Consider the following 20163-nt stretch of genomic DNA (forward strand, 5'->3'; position numbering starts at 1 on the left):
TATCCATCCTAGTGCTGCACCTTCAAAACAAAGGGTTGCGTTCGAGTTTCTCTTCATCGCTGAGTTTGTCGATCAAGTACCTTTCAGCTCGTGCGATCCATCCCATCGGATCTTCCCCGTGAAAATTGGCATCTCAAGATGTCTAGGAAGGAGTCTCTCGGTTTCTCGGTTCGATCGTCGCTTGCTGTCTGAACTCCATCGGTTGTAGTCACCTCCGGCATTAAGGTATGCATCTCTGCTGATTTTCCTTGCGATAACATGAACCTTAATTCATCTCGAACTCATTATTGGCCTTTTCTCCTTTCTCATGTTTTGTGCTGGAGTCCCACTTGACCTTGAATCTCTTTCACGATACTTTCCAATTCCTCTACCCTCTCGCTCCATTCGACTCTTGACCATTCCCCTAGAATTGATGGCTCGATGCCAATTTGTTAGGTACCTAAATGAGGCTACTTAACAAGGTGGAATAACTCATGAAGATAATAGCAATAACGGACTTTGAATAAAGTTGACGAGAAACAAAACACACTACTAGCGTAGGTGAATCCTCGGCTACCCAAGAGCAATGGCTCTCACATAAACTTCTCTCTCTATATCCTTTCTACTCATCCTCCCCCCTATTTATAGCAATTACATTCCTATCGAATTAATTAACAAAATCAGCCTACTTCGAGTAGGACTCTTCAAAAGAAACCTAACTGTAATGTAACTCTAACCTAGATGTATTATGACTCTTGACTCTCTAAATCTAATTCTAATAACCTTAACGCGGAAGGACTCTTCATGCTTCAAATTTGCCGGTCGCCTAAATGCACTAGGACTCGCTGAACGCGGACTCTCTTCCTCTTCAAACTGTCAATCGTTTCCTTGGGAGTGCTTTCCTTGTCGAATATAGACTCTTGATATCAGGGGCTTATCAAAACCTAACACAATGTGGTTTTCTTGATTTGTACATCCCCGGCTGCAGGCAGGCAAAACTGAAAGTTTGGAATATTATTTTCACAAATGTAAACATGTATATTATACAAGAGAACATTGAAACTTTCATTAAAATGGAAGAACAATTACAATAACAAGTAGAATTCAAGAAGTCATAGTAGGCTAAACTTTGTAGTCAATTACAAATTAGAATGAAGAAGCTACGACTCCACAAGACACCAGCAATCATACTTCATAATTCATATCATAAGTAATATAAGTTACATGAATGAGTGAGACCTAGTCTAATAAAAGGTGTTGTGTTGGTATAGCTTGATCCTACTGTATATCTTTCGGACCTGACGCTCACTCTATGCCATAGTGATCCCATTACATGGGAGCTGAGAAGTATCGAAAATAATTAGACGCCATCTCCATGTATTTGACGTCATCAACATAATGAAGGTAACCAATCCTAGGTTTTGGGTCGCCATACCATGAAATTTGGGATGTATTTCCACCTGATCACCACTGTAGCTTTTGAAAGGATGATAAGCTGCCACTGGGTTTGGTTATGGGTATGAATATGCTTGCTGTTGTGTAGGGACAAGGACAGGGTAGTAGAACATGACTTGGGCTCTAATGGGTTAAAATGGTCATGTTTGACCTCAAACAGCATGGCATTTGGGGAAATGGCTAGCCGTTGCATAAAGTGGCCGTTTGGACTTTGGATATACTGTTACACTCAAACAGCCTGGTCGTTTTATGATCCAGCTTTGCCAGATGGAAATGGCTTACAGTTTGTAAAATAATGCTATTGCGTTTAGTCTTTGGGATTTTGAAGTTTGAACCACATGTATCAAGTGGCTTAGGTGTTTGGTGAAACATCTCGAAAGGTTCACTGTATTGTGCAAATCTAGATCCGCTTGGTTCAGTAGGGATGAGTCATCATTTTTGGGGTTGTATGACTTCTAGCCTTACCTAGGTGTATTTAAGCCTCCTTCAACATGTTGTAAGCGCACCTAAGGGCAATTCATGCATGATGAATGTGTCAATTTTTGTCCTAAGTGCACTCAATCATCCTTGGGGTGATGTTAATCCAATTCTAGGATTATGGTTTCTTGGGTAGATTCCCTAGAATTCAGGACTGCCCAGAATCTTCCAGCAGATAAAGGTAAAAATATTATGAATTGTCTAAGATTGGTGGTAGAAAAGAAATAAATAATTTTTGGGTGGTTGAAAGGATGGCTATGGGTCAATCCAAAATTATGTGGGAACGGTTTTAGGGAAAGGGAAAAACTGGGGACTGTTGAGGGGATTGTTTGCTAGGTGGTAGGATATCTAAACATCATTAGGGAAGATGGGAAGGTTAATGGAAACCTATGGTTGGGCATGGGGGAGGTTTTAGGGTTTTAACAAACCCAAATTGAATGATGTATGTAATGGATAGGGGTTGGATCTTAAAAGGTAAGGAACTTTCTTTCTTGTGATCTCCATTCTTCTTCTTCTTCTTCTTTTTTTTTTTTTTTTTTTTTTCCCTGTTCTTTTGCTTCTGTTTTTTCTACCGCAAGAAAGAGAGTATGAGAGAGAGAGAGTCTGAGAGTGTTGAGAGGGGAAAGGGAGGGTCTAGGCCAGGGACAGGGTTTGGGAGGGACTCAAGAGAGTCGTGGGGGGCTAGGGAAGGGCCTGGGGTTGTCTTGAGGGGCTGGTAGAAGCTGGTCTGGTGCGGCAAGAGGGAGACTGGTGGGGGAGGGTAGCGCAGAAAACAGGGGTGGAAGAAAAGTGGCTTGCGATGGGCCTCTTTTTTTTTTTTGGTGGGGGTGGGGATGCTGTACTGACCTGGGAAATTCTGATCTGAATTCTGCAACTTGAAGTGGTGATCCTGTTGCTGAAATCAATGCTTGAAAGCTTGATTTGAGAACTGAACTTTGCAAGATTAGAGTGCTCTAAACAAACAATGGCAGCATCCCCCTCAAAGGAACCCTGCCAACTACTCTGGTTGCAATAATCTCAATAATCTTTATTCATCAAAAACTGAAAATTACAATGAACTATGGGCTATTTATTGCCTTCAAAAGAAATACTCTGACTTGGGTTAGGACTCCCTAATGTATAAGAATCACAACTGTTGACCAAAACGCTCAAAATGGAATCTAATTCCTAAAGAAATCAACCCTAGATTTGGAATCTACTAAAACACACATGCTTCATTAAACTTTAAATTAACTTAAAAAGCAAGTGCTAATTAAGATAACTTAGGACTCATCCAAAACAACTTAAATCAAATTATAACTCTTCAAATTAAACCGAACCCTACCTAACTTACTAATTTGGACTCTTAACTAAATTCTGGAATATTCTGGGGATACTTCCAGAATAAAAAGAAGGGGAAAAATGCTCAAAATTCCCCCAAAAAGGGGTTCGACCAGCTTAGGGTGGTTTCTTGGCACCATCCTAGTGGCCCCACTTGAAGTTTCGGCCAGGGGTCTTTGTGTTCACATCATGGGGTGGTCTTGTGCTTTATTGATTCTTTATCTTGATCATTAGTTCTTCATGTGATCTTCATGCTTCACGTCCTTGTGCTTTAATTCATTTGTTTGAGCTTTTACTTGGTCTAACCAAGCATCCCTTTCTTTGTCTGGATCAGCTTGCATTAGTCCTAATGATCCATGTCTTAAATGGTGTCATCCATTGGATGTCATCCTTGGGATAGCAATGTGTTCTTCTAGGTGTTGTAGTTTTAACAGTTATATTTAAAGATTCAAATTTCATTTTGTTAGAGGTATGGATCTTTTCTGTATAGACACTTGAATAGCCAATAGATGGGTTTTGGAAGGCTAGTTTGAAGGGCTAACGGACAAGCCTTAAGGGAAAAGACATGTTTGAGCATATCTTTTGGAGACAACTCTAAATGGTGTCTGTTACCCTCCTATATAAAGGTAGTAGGTGTTGCTCATTCTCTAGCATCATTTTTAGAAACCTTGTTTTTTAGTTGTTTTGTTGTAAACAGATTGGTGAATGTAACTTTTGGATTCTCTATGTAATCACATTTTGGGGTGCACTGTATGAGATAGAGGGTTGTTTTATCTTGGAGGTTTAAACGCATGGTCAACCCACGTTGCACAAATTGAGGCGTTTAAATACCTTAAAGAAAGTATTTTATAGGTCTCAACTCTCTCAAATGTTGTTTGTATGTATCACTAGAGGGACATGCGGGGTATATTTTTCTACAAGGTTGTTTGTGCCATTTGAAACTGGTAAGTGTTTGTACATGGTATTTGTTGTAATGTTTTATTGCTCTATACATTTGCCCATGGTATCAGATTCCAACAATCTTAAGGAATTTAAGCCTTTGTGTAGAACTCGCATATTTGAAAATAATGCTATACGTGGATTTCAGTGTTAGCGCATTTGATATACTTCTCTCATGTATACTTTTTAAAGGTTTTGCATGAACGTAATACTTATATCTATCAGTGATTTCTCTCTGTATGTTGGCATGAAGGCTTTTGCTTATCCATCCTATAATTTGTAAGAGTGGGCATGTGTTCTATGTCTGTTCACTGAAAATTTTGAACAGCCCATTGGCGAAAGAATATAAGCTTGATTACCTCACCTTTTATCTCTCATGCTTTCCCTGTTTGACAAGCTAACCTGTCATTATAGACTAGAATTTTATTTAATTGACTTTTTGGTAGTTTTTAATGTGTATGAGGGAGAGATAGTGGTTGCAGAGAAAGGTAGAGAAGAAGGTGATCTTTATCTACTATTTGTCTCTTTCTATATGTTTGTGTATCTTTTGAAATTGTAATACCCTACCTAGATTCCTAACCCGGTGTATCATACGATCCAGATCCAAGAGGTCAAGCAACAGCCTGTTGTGGTTCATCCGGATGGACAACATTGGACTAGGACCCGAATCCTCAAAAATGGATGAAATGGATACCACAGACAGCTGTGGTCGAGAGGGAAAGGAGGAACGGTTTTGACACTGTGTGCACGGGATGTGTCGAAAGGCGGATGACTCACTTTCGGAGTTCCCTATACAAGCATCACAAGACTTGAAGACCAGGTAATACCAAACACATATTCATCTTGTTATTTAGACCACAGCTGTTTTCCACCCAATTTAGAGGAGGTTACATATAGAGTTGAACCATGTTTCATTCATATGAAATGAAGCCATTTTTTGGATGAAAAAAAAAAATGAAGCCATTTGAGTCCAGAAAACGATGTAAAAAGAATCAGGGCATTTAGACTTGTATTTTATAAGTTATGGCACCAACTGGGTGTGGAGGTCAAAATCCTTTCGCTGTCAAAACCCATACAGTTGGTATAAACCTATCAATCGGTTGGTTGGCCAATCAATTGGACCATCTAACCCATTGATAGACTTAGGTTGCGCAAAAGGAGTTGGAATACCCCTTTACCCCTCTAAAGGTTGTTGTAAAGCCTACCTAAATCCCTCATTCCAATTATAGACATTTTTGAAGAAAGAAAAGGAGGACTGAGGGAGGCTGGTTCTTGCCAGAAAACCACCAGGGACTGTCCTAAAACATCAGAAATCATTGGAATCAGGGAACCCTTGCTGCCCTTTAAAAGCCCATACTAGTTTGTAACATTTGGTGATTCCAAGCTAAAGAATCCAATGATATAAGCCTAGAAAGTAGAAAGAGAGGGAAACCATAGAGGTTTTGCAAATGGTGATTAGATTTGTGATCTACTCTCTAAGGGAGTGGAATGAACCCAAGATACTAAGGATTTGACAAGGTTGAGTGCGAACTCACTTATAGACCTTGATTTGATAGAAATAATATTTTAATTGTGCAATTTCATGGATCATTGTTTAAATGTAGTGCTAAATATGTTTAGGAAACTGAGGATTGGAGTTGTATGAGTTAAGGGAAGCTGCATTGGAGTTCAAGGATCAAAAACCCCTATTCCTGGATTCACTTTTGACAGCAACAGCAACCCCGATTGATAGGCTATCAATCGGCAAGAACAGGCCTCTCAACTAGTCATGCTGTCAACAAAATGAAAGGGTTGGCATGTGGGGGGAGGGCTTCTACATGTGTGCCATCACTTGTGTAACATGTCTATGGGTAGAAGATCTCAGTTGGAGAGACCTCACAACAATTCACACCTTGAACCAAATAGTTGAGGTTCACACACAAGGTGAGGGGATGTATGCTTAGATCCTAGGTTATTTGCTATCTAATGCTTATGAATCATGTTTATGACTTGATTGAACATTGCATCATATGTTATACTGTCACTTGCATGCATGAATAATGAGTTATGGTATTGGGCATCCTATTGTTGAAATGAAGGTAGATTTGAATATAAAAATGGGTGTGAATATGTTTACTACAGCAACTTGAGTGTGTTTTATGATTGACATGGAAGTGAGCATGGAAATGGATATGAACTTGTGGGTTGAGATATATTGGGTATGTTTCATGAATGATAGTATAGGAGGGGCTATGAGGATGGAAATGATCATATGCATCTTGCTATCTTGAGCATGTTCATGCATGTCATCATGCTTGTATGCTCAGTTAGGTTACATCCTGCAGCCCTACCAACAGTGGTGATGGTTTCAGGTAACCCGTCGTATGGATGTCGGGTATTGATTTTATGTGATGCGATGTGCTCGGGGTGTTACTTGGGTTTTGCGCAGTGATGGCTGAATCTGTGAGGGTTCACGAGGTAACATGCATATACCTATCAGTAGGTTGCTTGGACTTTCAAAGCAACGGAAAAATCTATGAGGTTAGTGTCCTGTATCCTGAGTAGCATGATCAGTAGGTGACCATTGTATGGTGGATTCTCCCTTGTTACGGCCTTTACCAACAGGGGCAAAGGTGTTAGGTGACTCGTGGTAATCGAGTGGTGGGTGTTATTGAGAGGATGCTATCTTGTTGCTTGTGGGTTTACTGAAGCAACGGTTGAATCTGTGAGGGGCCACAAGGCAACAATAGGATACTGTTAACTGAACTGTGGCATTTTATGTTCCAAAGCCACGACTGAATCCATGAGGGACATCCAGCAGTTTGGGTAGGGTTATCAAGAGGGGGCTAGCCCCAACCCAATGGCTAAATCCATGGGGTGTTGGTTACCAATGAGATGGACATGGCAGGTAATTAATAGACTTACATTAACAATTGTATTGCTGCTCATGTGGGTTCATCAGTTACACGTTGTTAGTGTGACTTTGCTCCCAAGTTCGATGGAACTAACCCTCGTGGAAATCATTCCTTTTAGATGATGGGACTGGCATAGATATTTCTGTGCAGGAAGCATATGGATATGAGTGGATGTGGTGGAGAGAGCCACCATACATGAGGACATGGAGCATGATGCAGTGTGTGCGTATTATATGTGTGCATGCGTCCATTAGGTTGGTGGTGGCAGATTTGATACGACTTTCATGTAGATACTTCTTTTATCACAGATACGGTTGGATATGCGTTTGATATATTGAGAGCTTATTACTTTTATTATCATTAGAACCTAGGTTACTATTATTACTTGTACACATTAATCCTTTCATTTCTCAGTAAATGCCTTTGACTCTTGTATCATGGACTCGATGCATGGTTGTGGTACCGCATTGTCGATCCAATTCGGAGGCTAGTGTCAGGTGGCATTGGGTATTGATACATTACAAACCATATTTCGGGCATTGAGAATGGATTAAAATAATTCGTTGTCTAGAAGAGAAAATGGATTATAAAGTCAGAGCCCACGGTTGCTAGTGCAACCGATTTGTGCCTACCGGAAATTTTTTGTTCATAGGTTCTCTTTTATTGCATCTCAAGGTCATTGAAAGGTGGTGCTTATATCCACAGTCCTCTAATTAGTTGGGTCTAAAAGACACTTTTTTTGAGATTGGAACAATCTTATATCGTCTCTTTATGCAGAATGTTTTGGGATTGAAACAACACAGGATATGTTTGATGAAATGTCTTACACTGATTTGGTATCATGGACTAGCATGCTATTTGCTTATGTTAGTTATGAAAATCATTAACCCACAATAGAATTCTTTGGTCACATGGTGATTTTTTGTTATTCCCCTATGAGTTCACCTTTTCAAGTTTTTCACGGTCAGTGTATCTTTAATGGAGCTTGAGTGGCGGACTTGTGTGCGGGGACAAGCAAATAAGGTATGGATTTGAGTCAAATCTAGTACTGGAAGGTGCCTTGATGTGATCATTTTGTGGAAGCATATGAAAATATAGGTCTTATGTACTATGGTGGTACAGTCTCTTAGGCCACTATGATCTCTTCCTTTGTCTAACCTCAAAAGTGGGATCATGCTCTAAGACTATCTTTAAATGATTAAGGTGGGAATCACTCCTAATGAGTTCATTTTCACAAAACTTAACAGTATCCTGTCTTCTTGGTTTCGGTTGTACGAAATTAATTGATGCTCATGTGATAGCATGCAGAGTTGAGTTGAATTTGGTATTAAAGCCAGCTCTTGTGAATATGTATGCAGAGATCCAGTGGGATTGATGATGCTTTGGATGTCTCAAACAAGCCAGACTGCCAGAGTCCTACATCTGATGCATTGTTGTGGGCTGCTTTGAGTTTCTGGTTTTGCTCGAGTGTTAAGATCTTGTGAAGGTAATGGCCTCATCCCGCAAGATGGAAATCCTGGGTAGCTTGCCAATACTTTCCCTTTTTCTGGTGTCCTGCGGATGTTACTTGTGTGGTGCATCTAACGTGTTGGTGCCTGTGGTGCCCACCATTGGATGCACGCCACGTGGTTTCTAATTAAATTCCAATTACTCAAAACATGGCTCGGTTCATTTTAAATAAAAATCAATTTTGTTTCACTAAAGTTGTTTTAATGTGCACGTGGTGTTTTGAGCGGCTAGGATTTAATGAAATACACGTAGTGGATCCAACAGTGGGCACCACCACATCTGTCGCACCACTGAAGCACGATCCATGTCATAAGTGTCTGTTCCTTTGTCACGATACTAAAACTAGGAGAACAAATCCATTCACAAGTGATTACGGTTGGTCTGCAATGATGATGATGACGACAATAATAATAATTGTTGGATTCTACACGATTAGAGTTTGTATTCATGTAAAATTCTATTTCTTATTACCCAAATAAGGGTATTTATGTAATAATGTACTTTCCACTTAATTATAAATAGAGGGCTTGAGATTTTTTGACATGGCATCAGAGCCCAAGTTCGATTAGGATTTTTTTTTCTTCTTCCTTTCAAACTCATCACAAACCATCGCAATTGGGTTTACTATTGTTTTTCAGTTCCGACAAGACCACCTTCTTTTGAATTTTTTTTCAAAATCAGATGAAGAGAAGAAGAGAGTGGGTGATAGGATTATTGCTAGCCAAACCTTTTTTCATGGATTCGACCTTAAATGATAAAAGCTATGCTAGGGCGTTCCCCACAAAAAAGCGCGCGCTACCAGGCCGGGTGAGAAGGCAGACAGCCCCCGCCGCTCCGGCGCCCGGGCGGTGAAAGGGTTCACTGGTGCGGGGAACTAGTCCAGCGTGGTTAGTTGGCTCTTGGACTAGGATTTGTGAGCTTAGTTGAGATGTTATGAGGGGAGGATTATGTTGCATTCAGAGACTGATGGGGGGTGAGTTGTGCTTTAACTTTGGTATTGGGATAAAAAATAAATGGAGTGTTTGTGGTATTTATGTGTGGTGGTGTTAAGTGGGTGTGTTATTGCTATAGCTTGTTGAATTTTATATTTGTTATACCTCAGTGGACTAGATGAGTCTAGCTGTTTTGGGAATATGGGTGGATTCTCGGTTGGGAAGATTATCATGGAGGTGATTTATGGACATATTGGAAGATCAGAGGATATGAGAGTGTTCATGGAGGTTTGGTTTTGGAGGTCAGGGATTTCAATTTTGGATTTTGTCTTTTTTGATCTATCTATTATAAATCTTACTTCAAGATACATTTAATTACTTTCAAGTGGCGCTGGCCAATAGATTTCTTCCTAACTAGAAGGCTGATGTTGTTGTGCAAAGATTGCAGGTGATCGGGGAAGCTTAAGCACACATGCTTGTGGTCTTGGATATGTGCTTAGTCTCAAGAACACATAAAGGTCCAAGGTAAACTATCCCGTAAGATGGTGGAATTTGGGAGAGTACTCTAAATCCTTCGTTAATGAGTAGTCAAACAAGGATGGGATTTTAAGGGGATACCAATGCAATGTGGAATGAGATGGCTATGTGTATTAAGAGTGGCTAAATGTTCTAGGTGAATCAAAGGAAAGATCCATTCTTATAGAGCGTGGTGGTGGGATAGTGAGGTTCAAGCTGCCATTAGGATAAAAGCTAGTTTTAAGACATGGCAAAGACTAAGGATGTTGAGGATCTTCAGGTATAGGTTAGATAGAAATGAGCTAAGATTGCGGGCAGGAGGGTATGAAGAGTTATACAATAGTTGGGCACAGGGGGGAATCTATTTATAAGATAGCTAAGATGAGGGATAGAGAGTAGAGATCTTGACCATGTTAGATGTATTAAAATGGAGATGGTAAAATATTAGTTTGTGAGGAGGATATTAAGAAAGATGGGAAACCTATTTCTCTAGTTTACTAAATGAGCATTCTTCAAGCACTTATGTTTCGGCGATTACACTTTTCACCAGGCAGGTGTCCGGACTTATATCGTGATTTCGATGTCAGTAAGCTTTAAGGGATGAAACTCCAAGACACAAGGTCCGATGAAATCCCAATTGAGTATGGAAGGCTTAGGAACCCATGGACTAGTTTGGTTGACTGTTGTTTAATAAGATTATGAGCACGGGAATGCCGGATGATTGGGGAGAGTGTTGTGGTTCCAATTTACAAAAATAAAGGAGATATTCAAAGTTGTAATAACTATAGAGGCATTAAATTGATGAGCCATACGTGAATTATGGGAGAGAATAATTGAAACCCGGTTGAGACACTTAACTACGGTTACGGAGAACCAATTTGGGTTTATGCCGGGAAGATCTACAACGGAGGCTATTTACTTAATTAGGAGACTTATGGAAAGGTATAGAGAATGTGGAAGACCTTCATATGGTATTTATTGACCTAGAAAAGCTTATGATAGAGTCCCTAGAGCGTTAATTTGGCAAGTACTAGAGGAAGTGTTGCAAGTAAATATGTAGATATAGTTAAGGATATGTATGATGGTTCGGTGCCTAGTGTTAGAGCGGGGGAGGACAAAGTAATGAATTCCGATACAGTTGGGCTACATCAAGGGTCAACTTTAAGCCCATATCTATTTGCCGTGAATGGATGAATTAACCAAAGACATTCAAGATGAGGTCCCCTGGTGTATGCTTTTGCGGATGATATTGTGTTGATTGATGAGACCCAGTGGGGATTAATACCAAATTAGAATCATGGAGAGTAGCTTTGGAATCAAAGGCTTTAAACTTAGTAGATCGAAGCAGAATATCTAGTTTATAACTTTAGTCATGATCGGGCGATGATGAGTGGTGATACTTGACGATAAAGAGATTCCCGAGTGATTGTTTTAGGTACCTAGGTTCAATCATAAGTAAAGGGTGATTTAGAGATGAGGTTTCCCAAAGAATTAAAATAGGGTGGATGAAGTCGAGAGGTGCATCCGGGTCTTATGTGATCGGCGTATTCCATTAAAGCTTAAAGGAAAATTTTATAGGACCGTTGTTCGACCAGCTATGATGTCGGTGCGAGTGTTGGGCTGTTAAAAAGAATCATATAGATAAACTCGGTGTAGCGAAATGAGGATGCTAAGATGGATGGCTGGCAAAACTAGGATGGATAAGATAAGAACGATCATATTAGAGTTGGTCGGGGTTGCTCCCATAGTGATAGCTTAGAGAAGTCGTTTGAGGTGGCACGGCCACGTTCAACGGAGACCTATAAATGCTCCTGTTCGGAGAAGTGATATAATCCATATTGAAGGAACTAGAAGAGCTAGGGGTAGACCTAAGATAACCTTAGGAGAAGTGGTGAGAAAGGATATGTATAGCTTAGGCCTTGTATCTAGCATGGCCTTGACCAGAACCGATTGGAGGGCAAGAATCCATGTAGCCGACCCCATTTAGTTGGGAAAAGGCTTATTGTTGTTGTTGTTGTTGTTGTATGAAGAGAAGAAGAGAACCACCACTGCCGCTGCTTGTCGTGTCGTAAACTTGTCGCTGCTGCATCGTAAAACTTAGCGTTGCTTGTCGCTGCTGCATTGCAAAACTTAGCGTTGCTCATCGCTGCTGCATCGCAAACCTCATGTTGCTAAACTTGTCACTGTTGGCAATTTTTTTAGTATCGTCTCGAGCCGATTTGGGAAAAACAGTAACAGAAAAAAAAGAGGAAAGCAGAAGAGAAGAAGCTGCTCTTGCTTTGCTGCACTACCGCTGCTCCTGCCTTGCTGCAACTGCTGCTCATACACTACCGTCAGTTATTTCCTTCGTCTTCCTCTGTTTTTTTTTTTTTTCCCCGCCGCTGCTCCTACCTTGAATCAAACCAGGTTTTCTCCTCCTCCCTGAGAATTCTGCTGCTGCCTATAATCGAACCAGCTCTTGTTTTCTCCTCCCTGAGATTTCTGCTGCTACCTTTAATCAAACCAGGTTTGCTCATACACTACCATGATTTCTGCTGCTGCCTTTAAAGGGTTTTAGTTTTGTAAATTTAAATTCTTTCAGGGCTATTTTGTTAAATTTGCATATTTTCAAGGGCCTAGTCGCAAATTTATATTTTTAGGGACTTATGTGTAAATATGCATAATTCCAAGGGCCTAATTGCAAATTTATAAGGTTTTAGGATTTTTTACAATTTTACACAGTTCTAGGGACTTATGAGTAAATTTGCATAGTTTTAGGGGTTTAATTGTAATTTCAGATTTGTTAGGGTTGTATTTGTAATTTTTCAAATAGGAAGAAAGAGAAAAAAAGAGAGAAAAGAAAAGACAAGAAAGGAAAAAAAAAGTTAGGAAGGAAAGAAAAAAAAAAAAAAAGGTATTCTTTATAAGCATTTTTTGAATTCTATCATTTGTTTGGGTGGTTTGGCTATTGCATTCTGTGGCATTTCAGTTACTTTGAATGGGTAAAGATTGAAGAACTGCAGACAATTCTTTCAACATGGCAACCACCGATGGTACTACTTCTCCCACTGGCTCCGAACGTTACCCCACTTTTCATCATCTTTCGCTAAGATTTGATGGAACAAATTATTTGATCTGGTCTTACTTTGCTTACCTGACTATTGCCGGAAGAGGACTTTTTGGACATATTACGGGCGCCACTATCAAACCTACTACCATAGGTGTTTTACAGGATAAATGGATCTCGAATGAGTCTCTTATTATGTCATTTCTTTTGAATCCCATAATTCCAAATATTGCTCGTGGATATCTATTACTTGATACTGTAGCCAAAATCTGGAAGGTTACTACTGAAACATATGAACAGTTGGGGAATGATGCACAGGTTTATGAACTACGAAAGATGCTTCATGAGACTACCCAAAATGAACTGACTGTGACCCAATATTATGCCGTGTTGCGATCTCTTTGGCAAGAGTTGGATCATTATGGGGATTATCACCCCACTAACCCAGATGATGTGACTATTTATAGGAAGCACATTGATAAGATTTAGTTATATGACTTCTTGGCAGGTTTGAATGTGGAGTACAATCAGATCAGAGTGCAAGTATTAAGTCGTTCTCCTTTTCCTACACTAGAATAGTCTTATGCTCTTGTTCAGTGTGAGGAAAGTCGTTGATTAGCCATGCTTCATCCTCCTATTATGGAGAAATCAGCCTTACAATCTGTTCGCACTAAATCTAATTAGACTAAGGGGATTGTCAAGTATGAGCACTGTCACAAACCATATCACACCAAGGCCAATTGTTGGATGGGAAACCTATTGATTTTGAGCTAAAAAGAGCACAAAGAAAGGGAAAACCAATGGCTAATCTTTTTGAGACAGTTTCCACACCACCCTCTGCAAACGTTGGTTTTTCACAGGAGGAGTTAGCTACTCTGCGACGTATTCTGTAGTCTTCTACTGCCAGTACAACCCCTATCATTGCTTCATCTACTACCCATACCAACTCCTACCTTACTACTTCAGATAAAACTTTTACAGGTTTTCAAGTTTCTTCAGTTTCTACTCCTTGGATCATTAATATAGGAGCCACAGATCATATGATAGGTTTATCCTCTTTTTTCTTACAATATTCTCCAACTTTTGGAAAGGATAAAGTTCGAATTGCTGATGGCTCCTATCTTCCATTACTGGAAAAGGGACCATTCAACATTCTCCATCACTTTCTTTGTCTAAAGTTTTACAGGTTCCCTCTTTCTCTACTAACTTGTTCTCTATCAGTAGTCTTACACATGATTTGAATTGTAAAGTGACTTTTTCCCCATCTTACTGTGTCTTCCAGGATCTGGTCACAGGGAAGGAGATTGGACATGGTAAACTAGACAATGGACTTTATTTGCTTGAGCCGATTGGAGGATCTACTTCTGCCCTAACTACATCTTCTAATCCGGTCCATTCGGTAATATCAGACCTTCATCAGTGGCACCGTAGGCTAGGTCACCCCCTTTAGGAACTCTTAAGAAAATATTTCTTGATTTGGTTTCTTCGTGTAATGAGGATGATTTTTTTTGTGAAGCCTGCGTTTTTGTGAAGCAGGCATTTTTGCGAAGCAGATCCGTTCTACTTATTTACCTTCTCTTCATAATAGAAAATCTATTCATTTTATGCTCATTCATACTGATGTGTGGGGTTATTGCCAACGTGTGTCTATTACTAGCCATAGATTCTTTGTTACTTTTATTGATTGTCACTCTCGTTCTACATGGATTTATCTTTTAAAACAAAAAAAATGAGGTTTTTCGATGTTTTCATGGTTTTTATAATATGATTAAAACTCAGTTCAATGCCACTATGAAGATCCTTCGCAGTGACAATGGCACAGAGAATGTTGATGGTGAATTTCAGAGATATCTTTCTGACTTTGGCATAATACACTAGACCAGTTGTGTTGATACGGCTGCCCAAAATGGGGTTGCCGAAAAGAAAAATCGACATCTTTTAGAGATAGTCCGTTCAATTATAATTGCTATGAATGTACCTGACCAATATTGGAGTGATGCTATACTCACTGCTTCTTACTTTATGAATAGGATGCCTAGTAGGATACTTGGTTTTAAATGTCCTAATGAGATTTTCCAGGGAGTCTTTTCTTTTATTATTCCCCCAAAGATTTTTGGATGTGTGTGTTATGCCAAAATCATAGCCCACCAGAGTAAGTTGGCTCCCCGCAGCCTACGCTGCATATTTTAGGGGTATTCTGCTACTAAGAAAGGGTACAAATGTTATCATCCTCCTTCCAGGAAAACCATTGTATCTATGGATGTAATTTTTAATTAGTCTTGCCCTTGCTATACACCTCTCCAAGGGGAGAGTCCTAGAGGAGAAGTGTTCTTTCCAACTCTAGATCTTCCTATCACACACCAACACAACTTAAGAGTTCATGAAGAGTTTCTTGACCAAGGGGAGACTTTGGCTAGTATACCTGAGGACTCTAATCCTCCCCCTTCATTTTCTGAACCATGTGAAGAACCTAGCCAGGGGGAGACCACTCCTGTGAGGCATACTGTTGAGGTCTTTCAAAACTAGAGTGATCAGAATTAGGAGGTGCAGACTTATCAAAGGAAGAATTACAACCGGCTAAAGCAGGTGGAGAAAGGTGACATGTTACCACTTCAGTCTCCTGCTCCAGAATTAGATTCTACTGTTCCCCTTAAGGTATCTTCTTCTGATTTTCCCATTGCTGTTATAAAAGGAGTTAGATCTCGTACTCAACATCCCATAGCTAAATATATTTCTTATAACTCTTTGTCTGACTCGTACTGTGCTTTTATATCCTCTCTGTCATCTGTATCTGTTCCTAAAAGTTGGCAGGAAGCCTATGCTGATAAGAGATGGAAGGCAGCTATGGTAGAGGAAATGCAGGCAATGAAGAAAAATGACACTTGGGAGCTGGTTACACTTCCTCCAAAAAAAAAAACCAGTGGGTGTTTGTGGTTAAACAAAATATGAATGGATCATTCAACAAGTTGAAAGCTAGACTAGTTGCAAAGGGGTTTACCTAGACCTATGGGATTGATTATCAGGAGATTCTTGCCCCTATTGCAAAACTAAACATTGTCAGAGTTCTATTGTCTGTAGCTGTGAAAAAAGACTGGAACTTGCACCAACTAGATGTAAAGAATGCCTTCTTACATGGGGAGTTAGCGGAAGAAGTATATATGGAAATCCCACTTGGTTTCTCCGATGACAATACTGCAAGGAAAGTTTGTCGGTTGAAGAGGTCAATTTATGGGTTAAAACAGTCTCCTAGATGTTGGTTTGGATGCCTCCTGAAGGCAATGATTTCTATTGGGTATAAGCAAAGCAATGTTGATCATACACTATTTGTGAAGAAGTCAGGTACTAACATCACACTTCTCATTGTTTATGTAGACGATATTGTCATCACAAGGAATGATGGTGAATAAATTCAAAAGTTGAAGGACTTTCTTGGCAGAGAGTTTGGGATTAAAGATCTAGGAAAGTTACAGTATTTCTTAGGGATTAAGGTGGTTCGATCAAAGAAGGTATATTCCTATCCCAAAGAAAGTATGTCCTATATTTATTGTCAGAAGTGGGAATGTTAGGGTGTAAAACAGTTGATACCCCTATTGAAGCTGGAGCTAAACTTAAAGAAAAAGAGGGAGAACCAGTGGACAAAGGAAGATACCAAAGGCTGGTAGGGAAGCTTATTTACTTGTCCCACACCAGGCCAGACATCACTTATGCCATGGGGATAGTGAGCCAATTCATGTATGATCCATATTTAGCTCATATGAAGGCTGTTACCGAAATACTACAGTATTGGAAGGGAACTCCTGGAAAATGAATACTTTTGTCACCCACTGAGAATCTAAAAGTAGAAGCACACACTAATGCAGACTGAGCTTGATCTCTAGACAGGAAGTCAATTTCAGGTTACTGTACCTTTGTTGGAGGTAATCTAGTTACTTGGAGAAGTAAGAAACAAAATGTGATAGCTTTATCCAATACCGAAGCTGAATAAAGAGCTATGGTTTGTGGAGTTTGTGAGCTATTATGGTTGAAAGGCTTGCTACAAGATATTGGAGTCCAAGTTTCAAACCCTATGATGTTATATTGTGATAACAAGGCTGCTATTAGTATTGCTAATAATCCGGTGTAAAATGATCGAACTAAGCACATTGAAATTGATAGGGTTTTTGTCAAAGGAAAGCTGGAACAATGGCTTATCTGCATGCCTTTTGTGAGATCTGGAGACCAAGTAACAGATGTTTTCACTAAGGGTTTGAAAGAAAGAGATTTCCTTCCTATTGTAGGCAAGTTGGGCATGACTAATATCTATTTCTCAACTTGAGGGGGAGTGTTGGATTCTACTAGGAGTTCGATTAGAGTTTGTATTCATGTAAAATTCTATTTCTTGAAACCCAAGTAAGGGTATTTATGTAATGGTGTACTTTGCACTTAATTATAAATAGAGGGCTTGAGATCATTGATCAATAAGCCATTATACCACAATCAGTTTTTTTTTAACAATAACAATAAATAGGATATATGCTCATACACCCTAGAAGAGGTGGAGTAGGAGAAAGAAGATGAAGGGTCGAAAAGAAACTCCGTGGAACCATATTCTACGAAATGAGTATTCCGTCATAGTGCACTCATTGATATTCACTACTACTGTTCGATTGGGATTTTATTTGGTTCGTTAGATTGGAATTGTGTTTGATGTTTAATCCTTCTTTCTCCTTTTTTTTTTGGTTGGGGGGGGGGGCTAGGGGTTGGTGGAATGATGACCTAAGTGGATAAAAGAAGTGAGGGGTGGGGGGGGGGGGGGGGGGGGGGCTAGGGGTTGGTGGAATGATGACCTAAGTGGATAAAAGAAGTGAGGGGGTGGGGGGGCTATTACATTTACCACCAGGGAGAGTAGAATCTTTGACCTCATCAAGAGGTGTTAGTCATAGCCAACTAACCCAATCCTTTGGTGGTGGTCCACCTGTAAGTCATTGGTACTTACCAATCACCACTCACTAGTCGAACCTACCTATAAAATGTTCTTTTCAGAAGTGAGAACCTCCTTTGTCCCATCTACCTTAGCCATTGATATGCTCAATAGCGTATAATCTTAAATTACCCTCTTTCCTTTGGAGTCCAAATCATGTCCCCGTTGGGTGGAGCACAATATGCTTCCTAACGCTTTTTTATTGAGGATCCCACTTCTAAATTATTTTGTCAAATTTTAAAGTGGGCATTATCTATTTCATGGAGGTGGAAACTGATGGTCACCAGGTGGTTTAAACCCTAGAAAATGAGAAACTTGGGACCCAGGTCATTCAACCCATCATACAGGTAATTAACTATGTTGGTTCAAATTTGGGCTTTAAGGCCATTTATGTATACAGGCCGTCCAATGTATTGGTGGACATCCTAGCTAAGAAGGTGTTCATGGGGACGGGGACAACTGAGTTACCATATTCCTTTAGGCTGCATTTGTTAGCTGGAATAAAGGTAGGGTGGGAAAATTCTTGAAAAAAAAACAAATTTTTTCTACTTTTCTTAAAAGTGGATACTGTTTGGTTGCTTGGGGTGGAAAAGTGTGAGACAAGTTTTATTGATTTCAAGGAAACTTGTCTGATGAGGTGACAACCCAACTTTGCCACCCTAAGGGTTTTTAAAACCTCATAAATTTCGTGGGATTTTGTGAAAAAATTTGGAAAAGTAAAAAATGGGACCCACCACTATTATTTTTCTATAAAACCCTTTCCCTTCCTTCTCCCTCACCCCACTACACATGGGGCCCGCATTTTTTTTTCCACCCCACCTTTGCAAACAAACGCAACCTTAAGTGGTTATCAAAACTTTTCTCGGCCAATATTGACACCATTAATGATTAGAATTTGAAATATTCTAATATGATCAAATTGTTCTTTATGTGAAAATAACCTAAACGAATCTAAAATTAAATGCTATTTTCTTTCACATATTTTTCTTTTCTTTTTTCCAACACCATGAACTCTTGATGTGATACAAACTCTACTAGCTCTTAAATATTAGGTACTGAACCAATGCATCAAAAACTCCAAAGCTAATGAAATGAATTGAACTAAGCCATTTAACCTATACCAATAAACATATTCATCAACCATATTCATTCATGAGCATACAATTCTCATGAAAATTTGAAAACCTTGAAAACCCAAATAAGCTTCATTATCTTTGTCTCCTCCAATGGTTATCGTGCACGCATCTCCTTAAACTTGGCCTCTATAGTAGCAAAACCTAGTTAGCGCCTACTTTAACATGTTAGAGTACTTGTGAGTTTTTGACTAATCATTGGTTTATTGTGTGTTGACATCTGTTGTATCTCATGATGGTGAGGCTTGTCAATGAAGCATTAAAACCCTCTCATCCCCCTTTTGAGAGAATTTTTTGTGAAGTCTCCAATGCATTATGATATTGCACTGGTTTACTGGACTTAAATGGATAAAGATCTTCTGTGATCTATTGAGATACAAAATTTACTCTCTCACACAATCAAGAATAAAAAAGCAAGAAAATCAAACAAGAATTTATGTAGTTAAGACCTCCAGTATAGAGGGCCTATCAACGATATGAAAGTCCTCGTCTCATCAAGATATTGATGAGGGGTGCTGGTTATCTTTAAATAATGGATACCAGGTAGAGTCCTTTATAATTTCAATCTTTCTGTTAGAAGTATAATTATATTCTTTTATCCGAGGATTTTTAGACAAAATAGGAGTCTTCAACGCTTTGTCTTTATCTACAACACTCCCCCTTCAAGTTGGGGCGAAGATAACCTCTGAGGCCAAGTTGGATAAAGGTGAAACATAATTGTAACATATGAAAAATTGGACCGAATCTGCAATAGAGTAGTGTTATGGTTTGACAAAATGATGCAAGGTTGCAGGTTGATCTTCTTGAAGGAACCGGTGTGAGTGGTGGTTCTATAACTAGAACAGCAACTATAGGGACAAATTTCATGTTGAATTGGTTGTAATCATAATGACCATTGTTGGTAGTCGATCTCCTCCTGATTTTGAACCTTGGGAAAAAAACATGTAAACTTCATCAAAGGAAACATCACGAGAAATAAATATTTCCTGCAGATAGGATGGTT

General features: G+C 39.5%; 1 protein-coding gene across 2 annotated transcripts in view; it reads left to right on the top strand.

Moving 5' to 3' along the window:
* LOC149012115 (PPR repeat protein) overlaps nucleotides 1-8748 on the top strand; it is a 35675-nt gene extending 26927 nt beyond the window's left edge. The window contains exons 3-5 of one of the 2 annotated variants that reach the window (XM_089158653.1): nucleotides 4772-4990; nucleotides 5791-6093; nucleotides 8423-8748. The gene's annotated coding sequence lies outside the window, so the exon portion shown is untranslated. Of the gene's footprint in view, nucleotides 1-4771; nucleotides 4991-5790; nucleotides 8389-8422 lie in introns of those variants that run through there. The other variant, XM_089158652.1, reaches the window with a different exon arrangement.
* Nucleotides 8749-20163: the final 11415 nt, after the last annotated feature.

Source organism: Hakea prostrata, chromosome 6, assembly GCF_041222555.1.
Source record: "Hakea prostrata isolate BN-2017 chromosome 6, UWA_Hpros_2, whole genome shotgun sequence".
NCBI lineage: Eukaryota > Viridiplantae > Streptophyta > Magnoliopsida > Proteales > Proteaceae > Hakea > Hakea prostrata.